Raw genomic sequence first — 22,175 nt, 5'->3', positions numbered from 1 at the left:
TCGATTTCTATCCGAGTATTTCTTCGCTTTGGTGTCGAGGAGAAGCGCAGCGTTGAGTACCGCAAAACTACACGCAATTTGGAGACGGAATTTCGCGTGTTGAACGGCGGAGTGTTTTTACACTAGGCTCTTTCTCTCTGTTATGTGCAGGATACATAGTGAAGCTGATTATGATTAAATTGTTAATTTTTGTCTTTTTAAGTGCAATGGTGAATATTATAATTAACTTCATTAATAATACCATAAAGCTTTAGATATTGTGAAAAAAAAAAACATTATAATAAACGCTCAAGTTGTATTTCTTAACTTCACGCTGTATCGTAGGGTAGACAGAGGGAACGTCCGAACCGAACCGAGGGAAATCAGTGTTTATGATACTCCGTTCCCATTAAGTCACTTCCGTTCTCCATTTTCTGTTGAAGGCATTATATGCTGCGAGGTGAATCTCAAGTTTCAACGCAATTATTACAGTACCTAATAAATTCAATTCATTTACATTCGTTACTCTAATAAATATATAACAAGTATAGCCATTTACATCAGAAATACATTTACAATATTTCAATTGTTAGAATTCATCAAATACGTACAAACGTTTTTGAACGGCTTCCCCGAATAGGTATGTAGTCAAGCGCGATTATGTGTAATCTATTGAGTGTAAGGTTGTCGAAATTAATATTAATAGGTTGATTATATTAACATTTATTTTACACTGAGGCCGTCTACTACGCGATGGTTGTGAGTTCAATACCCAGTCGAGGAAATGAAATATGCAATGTTTTCGTTTCCAGAGCGATCTGGCAACGAAAGAAAGCGCGACATTTAATTCTACAACTTAGCATACAATACCTCAAAAAATTCGGAGGTAAGTGGGGAACGGAGTATCGTAACACTACGTTCCCTTTGCCTACCCTGCCGTTTGCGGTATACAATGTGAAGCTGACAATAATGATATTTATATTTTGTAATAGGGCGCGCACTCGTAGCTTCGCCCGATTGTTTGATTAAAAAAATAAAAAATAATTGTTTTCGGTTCTAATACATAAATTATATAATAGATTTTAGTCTATATGTTGCATGTACAGACAGCGATGAATTATAGTTTTATATGTAGATGCTTGGAAATTGAACAGTGAGAGAAATAAAGTGTGTTAACTAGGTTCCCTCTGCGGGAAACAACGTGAAGCAGAAGAGTGCTTTAAAGCTGTCAACCCTAGTTAATAAAAAAAATTAGACCTTCGTATTACCATTGACTGTGCTCATATACCTCGTGTAGCCTTTTGTACGTGAATGCGTCTACAAATTTTTCATTTACAAATGAAATAACACTATTAAAGGAGAAATAAAGTTGAATTTCCTTGGGAAAAAAAGCAAAATTAATTTTGTACAAGTCCTAAAATCTAAAAGCTAGGTAATTTCATTTAGTATTCTCCCATTTCGGAGCTTTAGTTTATTTTTTTCATTTATTCGTCAAATATGAGATGGAAATGAAGGACCGGGTTTTATGGAAAGCTTGTTCATTTTGGAGGTTTTAGCAAATATTACCATTATCACTTAATCAAAAATCTCTCTGTTCTCTTACTTTTCACATACTGTACCCAAATAATAATTAAAGTTACTTATTATATCGAAATTATAAAATATTTGTAAAAGATTTATTATTATGTTTTCAGATTTAGTGTTAGTTTTATATGTTATGTTTTCAGATTTAGTGTTAGTTAGTTATTTTAAGACACTCCGTTCCCCATTTTCTGTCGGATTTAGAAGTCATTGCGTATTGAGTGGCGTAACTAAACGCCTGAACACGAGAGCGAAGAAGTGGAAATATACATTTAAATATGTTTCATTTCCTCGAGTGGGGATCGAACCTACAACCAGTTGCGTTTACAGTCACACTTTGGGCACCTGCGCCACAAATGGCCTCAAAATAAATATTATTTCACAATTATGATGAAGGGTATGTCGCCTGAACGGGTTTAACAGACCCTTCCATAATGAAAGGTTCATACCCCCGGCTACTGTCTACTGACTCAATTATATGATATCACGTAATAGTTTCGGAAATTTTACATGCAAATTTTCATGAATTATTTTTTTATTACACTCTCGAATATTTATTAAAAATTAATCATTAACAAACAATATCCGTATAGTTTACTTGGAAAAAAATGCTTGATTGTTTTAGTAGGTAGGTTTAAATATTTTGGAATTTTATTTATTTATTTTATTTGAACACTTTATTACACCATAATAAAATAAAATTAATTAACTAAAACACAAAACGAAAAACAAACATATTATTTCATTTTGCTCCGAAAACTATGGTATTTAATAAAAATATTTTTGTCGTTATTTAATATCTACATAACTATGAAAGCGGCTCGTATATAAGTGGAAAAGTAGCCTATATGTTGTTCCACAGCTCCCTCTATTTTGCTGTGAGAGTCCTATAAAAATCGGTACAGCTGTTCCCAATTCTGTTGTATTATTCTCACGCAGTCAAACAGAAAGTATCTTGTAAATAACTATATGTACTCGAAAAACTGCTGTACAGGTTAATTTTGAAGTCACAGACAGACACCTAAATTTTATTTACGTGAATAGTTTAGAACAAATTTAAACCTATTGATCAATCACTCCGTATTCCACTTACTACCAATTTAGAGGCATTACAATACAAAATAAGGTTAAGTTGTAAATATTCTACCGCAAAACCTTCAACATATCCACGTACAGACATAACCTTTATTATATTTGCACATACGACTGACGCACCCCCTAATTCACTTCCCTGCACGAGGGTTCCGACGTGTTAGTCTTTGTAGATTGATGTTTCAATTTGGTAGATTTATGTTTTTTATGGATATTTTTGGATTTATTTATATGTAAGAAAATTAATACGATGGATTTTGTGGGATTTTGATTGTATTTTTAAATTATTATATTTTCATTTTCACGCTATGCTTGAATCAATAAAAAAAGCCTATTCAGTGACGAAAGTCAACTGCCAGACTTACCATAGCAAAGCAATGAAATTAATTTACATTTTTGAGATTTTGAAATTAATTTTTATTGTAGTATTTTAAAATTAGAAAAATATTTTTAGAAAACGTATGAAAAATTTGACGAATTCATTTCTGCTAGTGAGGATTAAATCCACACCCGTCTCAATATTAAAATAATTTTCTTAAATTAATTTAAAACTTGTTCTAAATTCCTTCTATATTCATACACCAACATGATCTAACTTAACAAGGTACATTCGGATGCACATTTACGATGCTCAAACTTTAACTCACTTTGACGTAAAGTTTGCAAAATAAATTTAAGAAGTTTTTACGATCCCAGTTGATCTTATATTACGTTTATGTTAAACTACGTACGAGAATGGGATAGATAGAGAAAATAGAGTTACTAAGAAGTAAATAGAAATATAAATTTTAATAATTATTACTTTTATTACAGTAATATTTAAATTGAATTTCGTAAACTTTTCAATTGAATACTTTTGAGTAATCTGTCGCGCCTTCGCCTCGACTACACTCTATTATTTTAGTCAATGTTTTTATCATAATATATTATGTAAAATTTAATGTGGAACTAAATAATTTAAATACTTGATTTTGGACATTAATGATAATAATAAACATTAGTTTCTTTTTAGATTGATAAGGGTGCTTGATCAAAATGTAGAAAGCACACATTTGCAGGCGCTGAGGGACAAGTGACAGTAAACGCGACTGCTTGTGGGTTCGATCTTAATTTTAAAATTTTAATCGAAAATTACAATAAATTCATTTTTTCGCTCTGGTGTCGAGGTAAACACCAGAACTGTTTGAACTGAATTGAACTGTGTAAAATGGGAAAAATAGCATGTGCTAATAACATTATTAAATTTAAAATTTCCAATCTCAAATGCAAATGGCTTCTATATAACACTTCAATCACTATAATGTAGACTAATGGGTATATTCAAATAGGAATGTAATATATTTTGCGGTGAACACACACTGAATTGATGGTACAAACGGTTGCCAATTAGGACGATGCCTGGAGGCATTTTATTCATATAATATTCTGTATTTCTTTAACTGATTTGTTTGAAATCTTACAATTTGAATATATTTTTGATTTCTTAACGTTATGTACTATTTTATAAATAAAAAATAGAAACATTAAATAAAACTCTCCGTTCTCTACTCATCGCTCTATTGTAAGTCACTGGTAGCGTGTTGAGTGACGTAACATAACGTCAGCTTTATTCTGTTACTAGTGGACCCGCACGCGGCTACGCCTGCTTGAACTATAAGAATATTTTCGCATCGGTCATACTCATACTATGCCGCCCGAAGGCTAGGTAATTTCGAATTTATTAGAATATAATTTATTGACTATTATATTTATTTTCATAAGGATGAATATCAAATGTCGCGGTAACGGTTGCGTAGCGACGCGACGGTTGTTATTAACACGGCAGAATAAATTGCATGTCAAATTAGAAAGTACTTTAAAATATATTAGTTTATATGTGTAATGTAATGTTATATAGCCTATAGCACTTCTGAAGAATGCAGCTTTCATACAAAACAAAAACAATGTAAATCGGACCAGTAGATCCAGAGATCTTAGCGTTCAAACAAACAAACAAACAAACTCTTCCGCTTTATTATATTAGTATAGATTCTGATAACAAATGAAATGCAATTAAAATAATTCAGTCCCCTCAGTAAGCATCGAATCCACAACAATCGTGTTGTAGTATCGCTATGTCACAATAGGTTCGAAATACATAAAAGAAATATTAGTAAAAATAAACTATAATGACATTCTAAGCTACCCCAATCATCAAAGAATAAAGCTAAATGAATATCTTACTACCCTTATAGCAAGGGGACACCCCCTAGTACGTGTTCGTAATATTGCAGACAAACGCAAGGCTCAGCAAAATTGTACAGACAAGTGTAAAACGTCGCTATTTTAATTGTCTTGTAAAATATAAACAAGTTAGTATAGAATTTTTATTTTTGAATTTCAATTTTAGTTAATTAAATAAAATTGAAATAATTATTAAATTATATTTATTAGTACATCACTAGTGTATACAAAGGTTGAGTGTCGACTGGAGTTCCGCATTATATGTATCTTATACTAACATAATCATTAATTTCAATTTGAAGTGTTAATTCACTCTAATTAACATAGAAAAATAATTTTTTTAACTATTATCTCTTGGTTTCCAAGAACGCGACTTCTTTCAGCTTCACATTGTATCCCTCAATTAGTAGGATAGGCAGAGAGAGCCTTATAAAATACTCGCAAACATAGCGTGTTGATTGGCGTAACTCAACGCCGCGTTTTGCCTGGAACCTAGAACGACGAAATAAAAAAATATGAATATTTAATTTCCTCGACTGCGAATCGAACCTACAACCCGTCGTGCTTACAGTCACACACCAATCCTTAATAAATAAATAAAACAAAGTATAAAATAAAACAAAATTAATATTTTACTATCCTCTTTGCTACGGGACGTGCCTACGTGTTTTACATACAAATACGTTACAAACATGTACCTACTGTAGTTTAGTGAAATCGTAGAGTGCAGAACGATTGTAAATTTAAATTTAAAAAACTGATTTAATGGAACATGTTGAAATAAATAGTAAAGTGGTTTTGCATTATAAATAGTGATTGTGGGTTCGATGCCTACTTGATGTAAAAGCAGAAAGTCGAGACCAATAGTAACGACGGTTATGGACGTGGCGGAATGTTAGTAACGGAAGTGCCATAATTCTAGGTTCCTAACAGCGTGCAGTTAAAAAAAAAATACAACAAGGGGACCTTTAACTACACATAACGAGTGATAAGACACTCCGCCTCGGAATTAATATATTGTATAAAGGAAATAATATATTATTTATATAATGTATAAATGTTATTATGTTTTAATTTATTTTAGTGTCACTCAGTAACCCTCACAAAGCTGGGTAGGCAGAGGGAATCTAAAACACTGCGTTGACCATTTTCCGTATAATTCTGGAGGCATTGCGAGTTGAGTTACGGAACTCAACGACGAGCTGTGCCTAGAAAATATTAAATATTCCATTCCCTCGGATAGGAACCCATTATATGTATATTATATAAATAACGAAGGCTATTACAACTTAATTTATGCGTTGCAAGTGCAATAAAGCGTTGATTGAGTTTGCTGGTTGTCTGTGTATATTTAGTATTAAATAGTATTAATTCTGTTAACAATACATATTCAATTTATAATCGGATGATCGTGTGAAAATTGGAAATCTTTGATCTTTAAAAAAGCATTGAATATTCCATTCCATTCCATTGCACTAGTAACAAGACATAGCCCGTCGTTTAATTCCGCTAATCTAAGCATAATGTCTCAAAAATTTAACACAGAGCATGGAACGGAGTGTTTTAGCGCTATGGTTCCGTTTACAGGTGAAGTTAAAAAAATATAAATATTTATGAAATCTATATATTATTGTGACGGTTACACTATATACTTACACGATAGTCGTTCATTCTATTTTTATTGACTTTTTTGTTAATTATATTTTTTATTGTAAGAAGACTTGTATAATTGTTATTAAATAAATTATTAAATGTGTTTTAAATAATAGTAATAAATATTCCTACATATTACACTACTTCTTGGTAAATGGACTATTGAGTTGTATGACCCATTAGCTAATCTATATAATATTGTTAGGTTGGATTACCTCGCCCTAATATCATTACCGGTATACAGTGCCGAGAATCAATTTGTAAACAGATCTAGATTTATATGCCAATATAGACTTAAGTTGTAGGTTCCATGACCATTTGAGGAATAATCCATTTTTGTAATTTTTAGGGCTGCTATATTAAAACATTAGGTAGCGTAGCTATTTTTAATGGCAAGAGCGCAAAGGTAAGGTTCTTTTAAAATATTTTTTTCTTAGTAATAAGTTATATATTTTTTGTCTTTGCTATGATAAAAAAATAATATATCCAAAAATTTTGTATAAAAAGATAAAATTGATTTAAATGTAGACATCAAACTTTAATTAAAAAATTAAGAAGATAACTTGATAAATAAAAAAATCCGAGTTTTCATACGCAATTAGCAAAATAAAACTTAATTTATTTCAATGTTTCACACAATTTAGCTTTTTTATATAGCTATCCCTCTCCACATCATACAGTATTGTGTTGCTATCTCATTTTAACATAGGGCCGGAATTGCCCAACTTGGACTGTTATCTCCTTCCTATATATTTATAATGCTATGGGATGTGAAGATGCTTATTTTCATTATTTTTAAAATATAATATGAAAAATTAATACATTTTTTTGAAATTCAAAATGAATATTAAATAAAATTTTGTTCGTATTTCGTTAAAAATACAAAATATTAAAATTCTATAATTATGTCTTTTATATTAATTAGCTTGTTATTTAACATTATTATTAAAATTTTAAAATTTGCATATAACATTAGAAAATAACGTTGACAAACAAAAAAACAAATAAATAAATATAAAGTGGAGCATACTCTATACAATATTGCCCCGCTTCGATTGGCCGCGGATCCCCGCGTAGCTCGTAGCAACGTGAGGCTGTCGTACCGTAGACCGGCTACAGAGCGGACGTCTACGCCGTAGCTGTTGATAACCTTGACACGCTTCTGCCCCGCCTGATACGAATTATCATTCTTATCATTCTTATCAATGATTATGATAATATTTGATAACGTTTAGATTGTGTTTGTGTGTGTTTTGGTGCTAAGTGTGTAAGGTAAGTCACTTTTTTAATATATGTTTTTGTTCGATAATCGATTGTATAATCGAGAGTATGTTAAATAACAAGTGTTTTATGTTGAGACCTTTTTTTGTGTTGGTAAATCTATAACTTATTCGATTTATTTATATCGGAGATCGTAAACATGTCTTTAATTTTGGAGTAGGAGAGATATTGAACGTAAAACGTGGTCGAACGTGTTTTGACGATGATTTTTGAGGTCCTTTAGCAAATATGGTATAAATATTATTTTGGTAAAAACAATATTAGATCATGAGATAATAGTGTATCTTTCTTTTCATATGCTATGAATTTATTTCATTCAAAACGTAAATAAACTACTATTATTTAAGAAATCATTTTGATAATTTTGATTGAGGTATAAAAAACCCATTAAAATTACGAGCTAAGAAAGGACTTTCGTAAATAAATCGAAAGGAAAATCTGAGGTTAAAGCGTAGAAGAACAAGCGATTTAATTTAAAAATTCACGCAGCAAAATGCTTAGTCAAGCAGAAGACCAAGGGGATATTTGTTTTGCGTTAAAGCTTCATTTTTTACTTCTGACCTTCCTCTCTTCTGGTAGATATTTATATCATCAACATTTAGATTAATACTTATTTAGTAAACAATTTAAAAAATTGACGTAGCTGGATTTGAACTAGCTCCTCCTGGACACCATCCAAGAGCTCTGGCCACTCAGCCATACATAAGTTTTAGTTCAAATCCCGCTTCGTTCAAATTTTTATTCGTTTCCTAAATATGTTTTTTTATAAAAAAATCATAAATATTGCATAGGTATCCCAAAAAGAAGCTTTTAGTAAATGAAAAACAAAGTTATTCATTCCACTCTGTAATCTGTTAGAAACTAAAGGAGTCTAACACAGTGTGGTGTATGATAAAATTTAAATTTCTACGGTATTGTTTGCTTTGGAATGAGGGTCAAGGTGGAAACTGTGTTTGTGCTTGTTTTTTGAATAAAATCCGTATGTGTAGTTTCTGGAGTATATAGTGTAACTGGCGTTGAGTTCTGCCACTCAACACGCATTGACTCCAGAATTCGGTAGGAAGTGGGGAATGGAGTGTCTTGACACTAAGTTCCCTCTGCCCACCAGCAGGGTGTGCGGGATACAGAATGAATCAGATTTTTTTATATTGTAACTGTAAACGCAATGGTTGTGAGTTCGATTCCCACTTAGAGAAATTAATTATTTCATATTTTATTTTACTCGCTCTAGTAACAAGACAAATCAGCTTTATGATGTATCCCACACACAGCAATGTAGTTGTCTCGACCCAAGAGCGAATAAATGGAAAATATAAACGTAAATAAATATTTCACTTCTTCGAGTTGGGATTGAACCCACAACCCTCGCGTTACAGTTGTACCGCTGCGCTACGACGGTTATTTTTTTTAGTAGCAAGATAAGATAATAGCACGACGTTGATTTCCGCCACTCAACTCGCAATGTCTTAAAAACTCAGCGACAAGTAGGGAACAAAGTATCTTAGCAGTAGATTCCCTCTGCCTATCCTATTAATTGCGGGATAGAGCGTGAAACTAAAAAGAGTAAAAAACAAATAGTTTCTATAGTACATTCCTGTTTCATGTATATATACATAACGTTATGCTCAAACGCTTGGAAAATTAAAATGTAAGTAAACTGTTGTCGTTGGAATGTTGAAAACGGTACAAACGTTTCGTTTTTTGGGGTGAATGTCGAATAAATTATACATTGTTTGACTAGTTTTTTCTTTCTTTGTATTTCTATTCTATAAACAGATCAATCCTATATGGAGGGTAATTTAAATTTTATTAATTACTAGCGGCCCGCCCGCGGCTTCGCCTGCGTGAAGTACGTTATTATTAATTTCTGTCTATATGAGTACGTCCTATAAGTGACGACCATGCAAAATATGATACTCTTAGAATTTGTAGTAACGAAGTTTTATACAAACTTTTAACCCTAAAAACAACCCCTTGGAAGTCGAATATTGCAAATTCCCGTCTTAGCGAGCACCTACGTCCTACAAGTAGCTCTTATGCAAAATTTCAGATTCTTAGCACATGTAGTTTCTGAGATTTCGTGATGAGTGAGTGACCTTTCGATTTTATATATATAGATAGATAACATAATTATTTATCGTTAGGCAAATGCAATATGGAATCAGCTATCTAATAAATAATAATCTATTGTATAAACGGATAAAAGAATATATCACTAGGCTATTAAATATCTTGGCGCAGGACACGGCGTATAACAAGTAAACACAAAGATTATGGGTTCGATTTCCAATTGGGGAAATGAATAATTTTAAATAAGATACAGCGCGGGGTTAGATTCTGCCAGGATCATGACCCGTGCCAGACTCAATGTCTTAAAAATTGTGCGAAAATTAAGGAATGCGGTATTTTAACTAGGTTTCATCCCCTTACTCTGCTATATACACGTTAGACACTAATCCTGTAAGAGATATTCGAGAGAGAGAGAGCTAGAAAGTTTAAATATATAATATTTTTCGATACAATTATTTATAAAAGATTAAAGTACATATATAAATAAGAAACTATGTTATCTAAACATATTTAATCTTTATGCATACGTCGTAGTAACTAGCGTGCGCAAATATACTAGCATTATGTAAACTGCTCGTCATATCTTCATCTCCTTGCAGCCATATCAACTTGCCAACGTTATAGCAGTCATATCTCAAAGGAGAACAGTTCCACTCAACTTCCGACGTTTACTGCAGAATAGACGATAACTGAGAATAAAACTATATTTAAATAAAATAAATTGAAACAAAAATGTGCGGAAGCCAAAGTTCGGAAGAGAAACTTAAATTAACAATCATTGTTTGGAGTTAAACGTAATTACTAGATCGCGTAATTACATTAATACACTAAAAATAATGCGGAAAAACTTTTACCTAAATGTTAAAATATTTCCATACTTTTCGCCCTATTTTCGAAATATTGCATAGTAAGACTTGAGCAATTTGCATTGTGAGGATCGATATTTGTTCCTCTTTTACAAAAAAAAGATACTGAACCGATTTAGAGGAAACTACAGTAATATTATTTATATGTAATTTTCATCAGAATAATGCTAGCACAGGCTCCAATTTATGGTTTTTTTTAATATAATTTGGCTATAATATATATAAAAGTTAAGCGAGCAAAGCTGCCTACGGGTTACTACTATAAAATAATACTTTTGTGTAAACTAAGCCTCTTTAGTTCAAGTTTTAACAATTGGTTATATATTATGGAAATAGCTATTATATTTTTTTTTACAAGAAAAGCCTTTGTTCGCCTTTGAAGAAGTTTGACATTACTTCTTATTATACAAAATCATGCTGTTAGAAAATTTTAAAATATAACTTCAATTTAAAATATCAATAAGCGTTTCCAAGAATATTTACATTTTATATAATTTGAAAAAAAAATGTAGTAGCTTTTTTTTTGAATAATATTAACTTACAATCAATCATCATATTAACTTTGATCAGTGGTTTCCTCTTCTAGTGGCTTCTTCTTCTTCTTTCTACTTCTTCTCAACACCTTTAGTAGTACTTAACACTAAAGTAAGGACTGATGGAAAATTCCTATGCTCTAAATAATTAATTAAGCTAGGCGTTCTTAATCTAGCTCTAAAGTCGAAACTCATATATGCGAATTTCTAAAAAAGAAGAATAACTAATAAGATTCTTTTCTCAGCCTATTCTTCAAAGACAAAATCACGTATACTGTTAACAAAATATACGAAATATTATTATATTATAGGCGCCGTCGAGAATGTAAGGTCTAAACTACAAAGATCTAAGCTATACAACACAACAAAGATCACGCTCCTTGAGAGATTAAAATATTTGCGCAATGTCTTAACACTAGGTTCTCAGGTTCCTTTGCCTATTTTGTTATGTGCGGCGTGAAAAATATATAAATATGGTTCCTAAAAATCATGGCCATTATGGTGCAGCGCTCACTGTGAACTCACAACCTGTTGTCGTCTGATAAACGTGACAATTGTGGGTTCGATTCATATTATGGAGAATTTATTTCCTAGTTTTGATATCATAACAAAGAATGGCGTGAAAATTCACCACAGAACATGGGGAATGCGAGGAATGGAGGGCCATTACACTAGGTTCCCTTTGCCTACCATGCCATATGAGATACAGTTGAAACATCTTAAAGTCTGGAAAAACCATGCATGCCACAGAATGAGTGAAATTTAATAATGAATGCTTAATTAACTTTTTGCCATAAAAGAGTATAAAAAGAAATAGACATACGAAACAAGGACGACAAGAGGATTTTAACTGGTACAAATACTTTTTCGCTACCGACCGTACAAAAATAGTCCTTTTTTCATAATAAAATCAGTTTCTCGGAGGAAATATTCGTTTGACTTACTTTATTTTATATAAAGCTGTGGGGATAAAAGTCAAGGATGCCAAAAAGACAGGTTTACGTTAGAAATGTCTGTTAGTGATGTTTCAATTTCTTTAATTGGGTTTTGTTGAGAATTTAGACGGCGCAGATATTTAATTAATGTTGATCTGCCTTTATAGAAAATTATTTTTGCGATTTAATAACGATTTAGCCTTAAAATTTCATATTATATATATATTTTTGGATTTTATGTCTGTATATTGGAAGAGTTCAAGAAAATAGGCTACTGTTTTTTTTTATAAAAAAATGTACAAAGGCTGACGCTGAGTAAACGAGTACTTCATAAGCCTAATTAACTACTACTTTTATCTACTTACTTTATAAAGTTATTTGACGTTAAAATTATTTTGGAATTAACATACGAATTTGTGAAATATGAAGTAATGTTCCTAAATTGCATTTATTTTATGCAAATTGCACCATTTTGCAACAGATGTGGGTTCGATTCCTACTTAAGCGTATTTCATTCGTGATTTAATTTTCCTCTGGTAACAAAACAACGCTACGCTAGCATTGAGTTTTGCCACTTACCACGCAGTGTCTCGGAAATTGAGTCGAAAGTAGCGAACGTAGTATCTAATCACTAGGTTTATATTAACGGAGTACCGATCGTAACTTTCTGTCTAAGGGATATATAAGCTAAAAAAAAATAATATTTCTAAGCACAAAATGAAAACCCAAAGAAAACAACATTGATATATCCACTAAAGATTTTAAAAATAGGCACAAAAAGTGTTTTAGTATGGCGCTAGAGCAAATAGAAGTTTTCGATCTTGATAGCTTTCGTAGCGGCACTGTAACAAATGGTTGAAGTTACACCAAGATTGCTACGGTTTTCATTTCGGCCAACTTTGAACAGTGATTTGTTTGGACACTTGCTGGAACGTAACGCAGTATGTTACACAATATCTCCTAACTGGTATTTTTATTTTCTAAATGTATTGGCTTGAGAAAAATGTGGATAAATGATGTAAGTTTGTTGGTTATTAAGCTGATGAAATTGAATCTTTTATATCGGAATTAAATATATATTTCTAATGTAATTGAAATATGAGATCAAATTTAGCATTTCTATTTCGATTTTTTTTTTAAATGGGATTGAAATAAAATATATAGATTTAAGGATGTAGCTTTGCGACATATTAAGATGTGAAAGTAGGATTATTTTTTAACTTCACTATATTGTCATTAGAAGTTGAATATTTTTACTTTGCATGGTGGGCGATGGTAACTCAACTTTTCTTTTAAGCGAAGCGGGATATAAATATATAATAATTATTATTTTTATAATTAATATAGACCCATAGGTTTATATACTTATCAACTGCATCAAAGTTCCACATCCACATATTTTCATCCAATAAAAAATATGAAATAAATACGTTAATTATAATAAAAAGATGATATATAATATCTAATATTCCGCAATGAAAGATGTATTCCAGGGAATGAAGTTCCCTTGGGATAGCAGAACGGAGGCAGGAGCTTCGGTGTTTGCGTTTGATGTGACATGATTAACATGACCCACTTTACCTTTCTTTCTATCTTTTTTATTTATTTTAAATGCGTTTTGAATAATATATTATGAATGATAGAAATAGAGCTGACTTTTGATAAATAAAAATAGTTTCATATCGCATATACGAGAAAAAATATTTTACACAAATCTGTAAGAGAAGCCAGTCGTGGCGCAAAGCGTAGCGGAAAGTGGGGAACGGAGTGTCTTAACACGAGGTTTGACTGCACAATTTTATTTTTTTTAAATCTGAGCTAATTAATTATTATTATTGAAACAATTACTCAAGTTTGGACTTCTTACAAGTTTTCTTCTTTGGACATATATCAAGATAAATCCAACGATACGTCGCTATATAACCCTCCTTTCGGCATTCGTCGCAGTCGGGTAATTAAATGAGAAAAAAATCGATAATTTTCTGGTTCATTTTATATCATTTAACTGCTTAAAATATTCTATACTTTAATATAAAAAATAACTTGAAAATATACTAAAAGAGTTAAATACAGTTTAAAATTTCGTGCTGAAATTCGTTTTCCCTGCGGATATTACCTTGAAAGTTTGTTTTATCTTTCATTTATGATAAAAATGACAACGTTATAGTAAAATAAACATATGTCTAATGTATACTGCTTGCTTATAGCGATGACAGGGGGTTCGAATCTTTGTCTAACGCACTATATAGGAAAGCATGGAGCTTCTATTCATTAAATTAGCATTAACATAACGAATATTACAAATATATGAAACCAGTCGCGGCGTAGGGATATACAAACGCGACATGTTGTGGATTAGATTTCGAATGTAGGAATCGGAGTGTCTTAACACTGTGTTCTCTCTGCCTACACTGCTGTGTGCGGGATACAGCGTGAAGCTGATTCTCATTCGAAAAAACATAATAGGTAAATTTTCATTTCTTCACTATAATATCGACGCAAAGCGCAGCGTTGAGTTCCACCACTCAACACATCTGGCTAGCTCCAGAATTCGGTGGAAAATAGAGGACAGAGTGTATTAACACATGACTCCCTACGCTTACCTAACTACATGCAGAATACAACGTAAAGCTGATAAAAAATATATCCCCACCCAACTCCATAAAGAATGGCAGTTCAAATCTTTCCAGGGTTCTCCAAAACGTGTTTCGCGAACAATACCTCTAGATAGCTAACAATTACTGCGGTTCCGCACACGGACCCTAATCTGGATCGTCATTTGTTCAGCATTATGCTCTTTCTGTAACATAATCGTTGAATTTAGTTGGATCAGAGGTTTCGTTTGCCTTTTGTTTGTAGACAAAATGAGGGGAAATGTGGGGAGGCGTAAGTGCTTGATGATTTTCCTGTAGTATTCTTCAGTGTTATGGTTAGTAAATATTTATGGTATACTGATTTTCTTTTCTTTTTCGTTTCACGTTATAGCAGGGTAAAGAGAGCCGTTGTTTGTTGAGTTCCGGAATTCAACACTTCGCTTTGGTTTCTTACAAGAGAAAAAAGAAGAGAGAGAGAGAGAGTAAAAGAAGAGAGAGCAAGAGAGTATTGCAAATAATTCATAACCTCAAGTAGGGATTGAACGCATAACCGTTACGTTAGTCTGTAATTAAAGTTTCGTTTTATATCTGCAATATTTTGTATATTTTATGTACTAATTAAAACTTAAACTGTCATTCACAAAATAACATTTATTTTAAGCTAAATTTAGCTCTCATTTTAAATAAGCCTTTCAAGCAAATACTGTTGACATAATAAACTTTTTATCCTTTACATTTAACTTTCACAGATTAAATGTAAAGTAAGAACTAAAAAAAAACTAATTAGGTAAATGTGTTTCTTTTAAAAAAGAAGTTATTTTTTTATATTAATAAAATATCAACAGCATCAAACAATTTATTCCGGTTTAATATTTAATTTCGGAGCAAACAAAGAACGCTATCAAAAGATTAAGTGAGGAAGGACGAAGAGAATTTTCAATTTATTACAATTATGAAATACCCTGACCAGTCAAAAGATTTCTTCCTTTACTATTTTAAATGACAATTTGTACTAAATTAGAGCAGGAAGTATAGTAATTTTTTTAGGGTTCTGTACCTTTTAAGGAAATTAATAATTAAGTAATTTCTATACAGAATTTTAAGTTAGTTATTATATAAAATAAACAATTATTTATTTATCGTAAATATATAAAAAAAAAAATTAAAGCTCGTAATAATGAAATGCTATTGTGCTACATTAGCCAGTTTAATGGTCATTGAAAATTGATTTTTCATTTCAATACCTGAATTGTTAGGAAGCTTGCAAAAGTAACAAGGGTCGTTGAAAATCTAATGTAATTGGGTATTATGGATTTGTTTTGTACAGTAGGTACCTATTTTACATGGATAGTTGAAATAAGTAGTAGTATAATAGAAATAAAAAAAGGCAAAAAAATCATGATTGTTCTATGGGAGCCCCCCTTAAATATTTAGTTTTTAATATTTGTCGAAAAATACATAATTTATGAATATTTCAACTGTCTAGCTATTAGGGTTTATGAGACACAGCCTGGTCCAGACGTACAGACTGACAGACGGCCAGATGTATAGCAGAGTATCAGAAATAGGGTCCCGTTTTACCCTTTGGTTTCAGAATCCTAAAAAAGAATTGTAAAATCCACATCAAATTCTACAAGAGCTATTTCGCAGGTTCTTACACGCACTCAATAATATTTAGAGATATCGCATGCCCAGTGGCGGAATTCAACGCCGCGCTTCATCTGCTAGAGAGAGGAAATAAAAATAAATCAAATTATTATAGGTCCGTCGCAAAAATTTTCGAAATACTCAATACTTTCATTTCCTCATTCTGGCAACGAGATAAAACGCGGCGTTAAATTTCGCCACTCAACACCCAATGCCCTAAGTATTCGGAAGGATGCAGGGAAAGAAGTTTCCTAATAGGTTCCTTTTGCCTCTGCCTGCCATATGCAAAATATAGCGTGAAGCAAAAACAATTATTATATCCCTGAATTAGAATCGAACTTAAAACCCTCGTGTTTACAGTCACTGCACCAAGACGGAATAATAAATAAGAAGACCATTTGATTAAAAAGTTATACTTAAAGAAATATCTCACGAAATGCTGACAAAATAGATTACGCCGATACGATTAAAAGAGTCGCCACTGATGAAGTTTTCTCTTAAGAATAGTTAAAAATTCAACTCAGGTTGAGATAAGGAGCAGCGGCGATAGCGGTCGTTAGAAGCTACTACAATTAGTAAGGTTGCAGGTTACTATGTCAGCATGTGACTTTTTATACTTGTGTTTTTTATTTTGTAGGAGATTTTTGTGGTTAGAGTAAGCTTTAAGTTTATTTTTTACATTATCCATACCTATATTATAAATTCGAAAGTAACTCTGTCTGTCTGTCTGTCTGTCTGTCTGTCTGTCTGTCTTTTACGCAATCAGGGCCAAACCGCTAATTTAATTGTGAAAAAATACTCATATAGAGATACTTGAGGGTCTCGGGATGAACATAGGATACTTTTTTTTCTCATATTTGTAATATTGTCGATATAAACCAATATATTAAAATACTTATTAATTTGACATGCAATTTATTCCGCCATGTTAATAACAACCGTCGCGTTGCTAAGCAACGGCTTGCAAAGTTTGTTGTTAGTAAACGTCACCCAAAATGAGCTTGCTTAACGCATCTCTCTATTGAAAACTGAAAATAATTTAATAAATATATTTAATAAATATTCTTATAGTTCAAGCGGGCGTAGCCGCGTCCGGGTCCACTAGTATTTATATAAAATTTCATTATTTTTTGATTATTTTTCTCGTATTTTTAACTTCACTCTGTATCTCGCACATAGTCTCTCTACGCCGCCTCCTCGTTACCAGAGCGACGAAATGAAAATGCGCCACTAAACCTCAAAAATTTATAGAACTTATTAAAATCTAATATTTCTCCAGTGACAGTCTAGGTTTATGGGTGAATTATTACTATGGAAACGACATTGTAACCTAAGAAATAAAATTTATTGATCGCTAGCGAGGCTCTCCGAGTATATAATTGAGTATTTTGAAATTTCATATTATTGTTATAGAAATAGACAATATTTACAAACGTGCCATTGTATGTCTCCTATGTATGTAAGAATAAATTAAAGATCATCTTTATCTTTTTCAATTGGGACAAATCAAGAGAACAGAGTGACATGTCACCAGATCCTTGTAAATATTTTTTTTAGACTCACCATATATCGTATATCTGTCAGGGAAGCAAAACAACCTCGTATTAAAGCCACGTTCCTTAATTACCGCCCAATTTTTTAAGGTAGTGTTGAGTGAATTGATTCTCCAATTGAGAATCGAACCCAACATCCTCAACTCAAAGGTCAGTTTCAATATTACAAACAAAAATATATTTACAAATACAAATTACGACACGGTCACACTAAGCAGGGTTGTCCTTTCATGTTGAAACAGCCCACCTGTTAGTGGTTAATTAGATTCTTTATATGATAATAGCCCTACAGTCCTACAAGACCCTTCCCTTTTACATCAAAGAATTAAAGATTTCGTTTTGTTTGTTTTAATTATGATAACAATAAGGCTTTTTCCGTTATTATTTGTCTTTTCTTTTAGTAAATATAGAGAAGCTGTTTTTGTTGATATGAATATAATTTATTTAGAGGCCAGACGTGATGCAGGGGTACAAGTGCTTGACTGTGAACGCGACAGATTGTGGTTTCGATTTCCATTTGGGGGGATTGTGGCACAGCGCGACGTTGTGCTCCGCCACTCAACACATAATGCCTTCAGAATTCAGTTGAAAATGAGGTAGGGTCTTAGCACTAGTGTCTAAGCCCTCTGCTTACCCCGTTGTGTGTGAAAAATGTAATAATTTACACACAGTTGCTTCCTTAAATTAGATTTAGCTTTAATAAATATAAATAAAACAAATAGTTAATAAATAAAAGCGAAAAAGGCTATACAGCAACTGGGGCGTAAAGCGAAAGCTTCATTGAATTTAATGGTCAGGGCCCATATGATACTGGGCGAGGGTCCCGTGACCCTTCCGCTCCCGTTGATCAACGCGGTTGGTATCCTACCTCATAATAGATATTAAAACGTATGTTCTATATATATACTGTTATAGATTAATTGGTACGGAAAACCCTTTGATGTCATTCTCCTTTGAAATCGAGCAATTTCCTGTAAATTGATATAATAATTGATAAAAAAATGTATTATGTTGTATAAAAGGATTTATTCTTTTTGTTAAGGTATTATTATTTATTTTGAGCTTTGAATAAGCTTAGCGTTAATTACCGTTTTGTTAATAATTGTATTAGGATATTAAAAGTGATTTGGATATCGAGAAACAGAATGAGAAAATCTGGAACTGTCGCTCGTGGCGTTGTCCCAATAACAGCTTCCAACTGTAAGCATGACGAATGTGGATTCAACCACCCACTTGGGATGATAATTATAATTACATTTTTAGTCTCAGTCGTAACTTTTTCTTCTTATAGTGCCTTTTCTTATAGAGAAGAATTGTATTCTCTAGTTGGATAAGCACTATAAGGTGGACAATTCAGTTCGCTATATATGTATCTTCTTTGTGCAATAAAGTGTTTTAAATTTGTTTTGTCGCTTTTGATTCCCGTCCATTCTTTGATGTTCTTCAGCCATGACCCGGCCGGTTTTCCTTTTACCAGAAAGTTATCCCATTAATATAATTTGCAAGAGTTGAATCGGTCAAGTCTACACACATATACCTACATATGTCACAAAACAGTAACTTTACGTTGTTTGACCGTTTTTGCTTTTCAGGTCAGCCTGGCGAAGTTAGTCGTGATCGCAGGATTCCTTTATGTAGTTTAGGTTCCCTCTGTGTTTACTACGTTGGTTAAAGTGTAAAACGGCTTTTTGCTTTTTTTTTAAATTTAGAATAGCGAAAAAAATAGCAAGGCTCTATTTTTTTTAAGCTTTATACTGTATCCCGTACGTAGCAAGATAAACAGAGGAAACTTGGGAACCTACACTTCCGTTTCCCACTTTCCGCCAAAATCTGAACTCACAACTTCTTTTACAGTCAGTCGGTACTCCGCTGTGAGCCTATGCAATCATTTATGTAATTGTGTACATAGAAATAAGAAGGTATATGTTAGAATCTTAATTCCAATCATCATTACGTTTTTCTTTTTCTCTTATAAAAACGTGTCTGTAAAAACGTTCCCTTTGGCCTCTAAAGCAATATCGTTCTTTTTGAAGTCACGGCGAACATTTGCGGACCATTTCGTTTCAGTTCAATTTAAGATGAGCATTTACATTTTAATGTGTTTTTTTTTCCTTAATTTCTTTATAGCTAGTTGTTTTTGTATTAAGTATTATTAAGAAATTGGGTCTAGTCGTGATGCAGGGGCATAATGGTGTCATTGTAAGCGCGGTAGGTTGTGGATTCGATTCCCGTTGGAGTAAAATGAAATATTAAATATTTTCATTTCTTTACTCCTTCGCTCTGGTGTCCAGGCAAAGTGTGGGGTTGAGTTCCGCCATGATATATCTCGATACTCTATACCCACTTAATTAAGCAAAAACCTTAAAAATTAAACTTATAAATTTATATATGATTTTAAAATATTCAAATTAAAAAGAGAGACACTGCTTATTTAATCTGAATACACAATATCTCATTTAAATTGAATATCCCAAAGGATTTATTTTAATCATACCCTCTCATGGTTTCTATGGAAATTCTGATAATCAATACGAATTAAACGAAAACACACATTATGAATGTATGAATGAATATAATTTATAAAATATATTTTAATTTATTTCTTTTTTTTTTAAATAAATTTATTTCTTTTAATAAATTAATAATTATAAAAAATATATCCAGCAAAGAAAATATTATAAGTATTTTTAACCGACGGTAATGGGTTCCATTCTTACTAGTGGTAATAAAATATTTTCATTTTCAAGATATTTGTTTCTATATTTTTGCCAAAGACTAATAAGAGACAAAAATCGCAAAAAAATTATAGTCTACAAAACTCAATATGAAGTTTCAGCAAATATTTTTTTTCACTTGCATAAAAATTTCTAGTTCCTCTAAAAAATTATAAATGTTATTAATGGATGAAGTGCTGAGCCACTTAGAGCGACCTACATTCTACAGTTAAAATATAAACACTCACCACACCTACATATGTAATAGAGAAGAAAAATATATGGTTATTATTAGCTTTTAGAGTGAAAAAATAACTGGTATTTACAATTTTAAAGTACTAAGTATACTTAAAAAGTATAATATATCTATATATATACTTATTTCGAGTTATTTTAATGACAGGTCCACAATTTTTTCCCAAGACTTAGAAGAATATATTACAAAATTTTACTGAAGTGTCTTATCATTAGGTTCTCTTTGTCTATCCTAATAATGCGGGTTAGAGCGTGAAACTGATAAAAAAATCATTCAACAACATTAATCACAACATCGATAAAATCCATAATGCAAACGTTAAAATATTTCATTTTCTCAACTTCACTCGGTTATTTACGACAGCAATTTCCTCCAGATCAAGGGAACCATTGGAAAGTAATTCATTTTTTTCATTTGCCCTAAAAGAGCGATCAGTCGGCCTGACAGCGTCTAAACACGCGCAATGGTGTGTCTGCGGGATCGAGGAATTTATCTTTGTAGGAAATTGGAATGGCGGCTGACAAGTTGATATTGATGTTTTGAATTGTTTTAATATTTATTATATAATGTTTTTGGTACTTTTTAGTATTTGGTTGTGGGTTCGATTTCCGTTAGATAAATTTGTAGTTAAAATCATAAATATATAGTTAAAAAAAATAAAAAGCAACCGTTTGTACGTTAAGTTTCACAATTGATACAGAGTGAGCTCAGCTATTAGTTGCGTGAGCCTTAACTCGAATGGTCTACCATTAAACGCTGAAAAGTTCCACTGTTAAGATCTAGGCTCCATCATCAGATCATATGTTTTTTTTATCATTTTAGTGACAGGAAAGTAAAAAACAAAATGTCTCAACACTACACTCGTAGTGTTTTTTTTAGATCATTTAGAGATATTTCGTGCTAGATAGAAAACGATACATCAATATATTTTTTAATACAGAATATATTATTATGTATATTGAAATAGAAAGACATTATAAAAAGTTCAGATCAGATCTTGCCCACTAATAACTAACCATTAAGTGATTAAAGTTTTAGTATGTAGATGAAGCTAAAAGTACTTTTTTTCGCTATTCTCTCTCTTTTTCTGCACAAAAAGTGTAATTTGACAAAGTTAAATCCACTAAAAGAATAGGTCGTAATTAGATTAAAGCGAAATATCTAGTTAGCATTTAAATTGCTTAAAATACAGCACTAA

The 22,175-nt window shown here is 31.8% G+C and overlaps 1 protein-coding gene across 1 annotated transcript in view; it reads left to right on the top strand.

The window, feature by feature from the left end:
- Positions 1-7,637: 7,637 nt before the first annotated feature.
- The window catches only part of LOC146539862 (C3 and PZP-like alpha-2-macroglobulin domain-containing protein 8), a 165,168-nt gene continuing 150,630 nt past the window's right edge, over positions 7,638-22,175 (top strand). Inside the window, exon 1 of the mRNA XM_085207464.1 lies at positions 7,638-7,800. The gene's annotated coding sequence lies outside the window, so the exon portion shown is untranslated. The remainder of the gene's footprint in view (positions 7,801-22,175) is intronic.

This window comes from Heliconius melpomene, chromosome 3 (genome assembly GCF_056956725.1).
Source record: "Heliconius melpomene rosina isolate 202511_hmr_F chromosome 3, ASM5695672v1, whole genome shotgun sequence".
Lineage (NCBI taxonomy): Eukaryota > Metazoa > Arthropoda > Insecta > Lepidoptera > Nymphalidae > Heliconius > Heliconius melpomene.
Note: the sequence above shows the minus strand (reverse complement) of the source record. Positions and strands in the feature narration are given on the sequence as shown.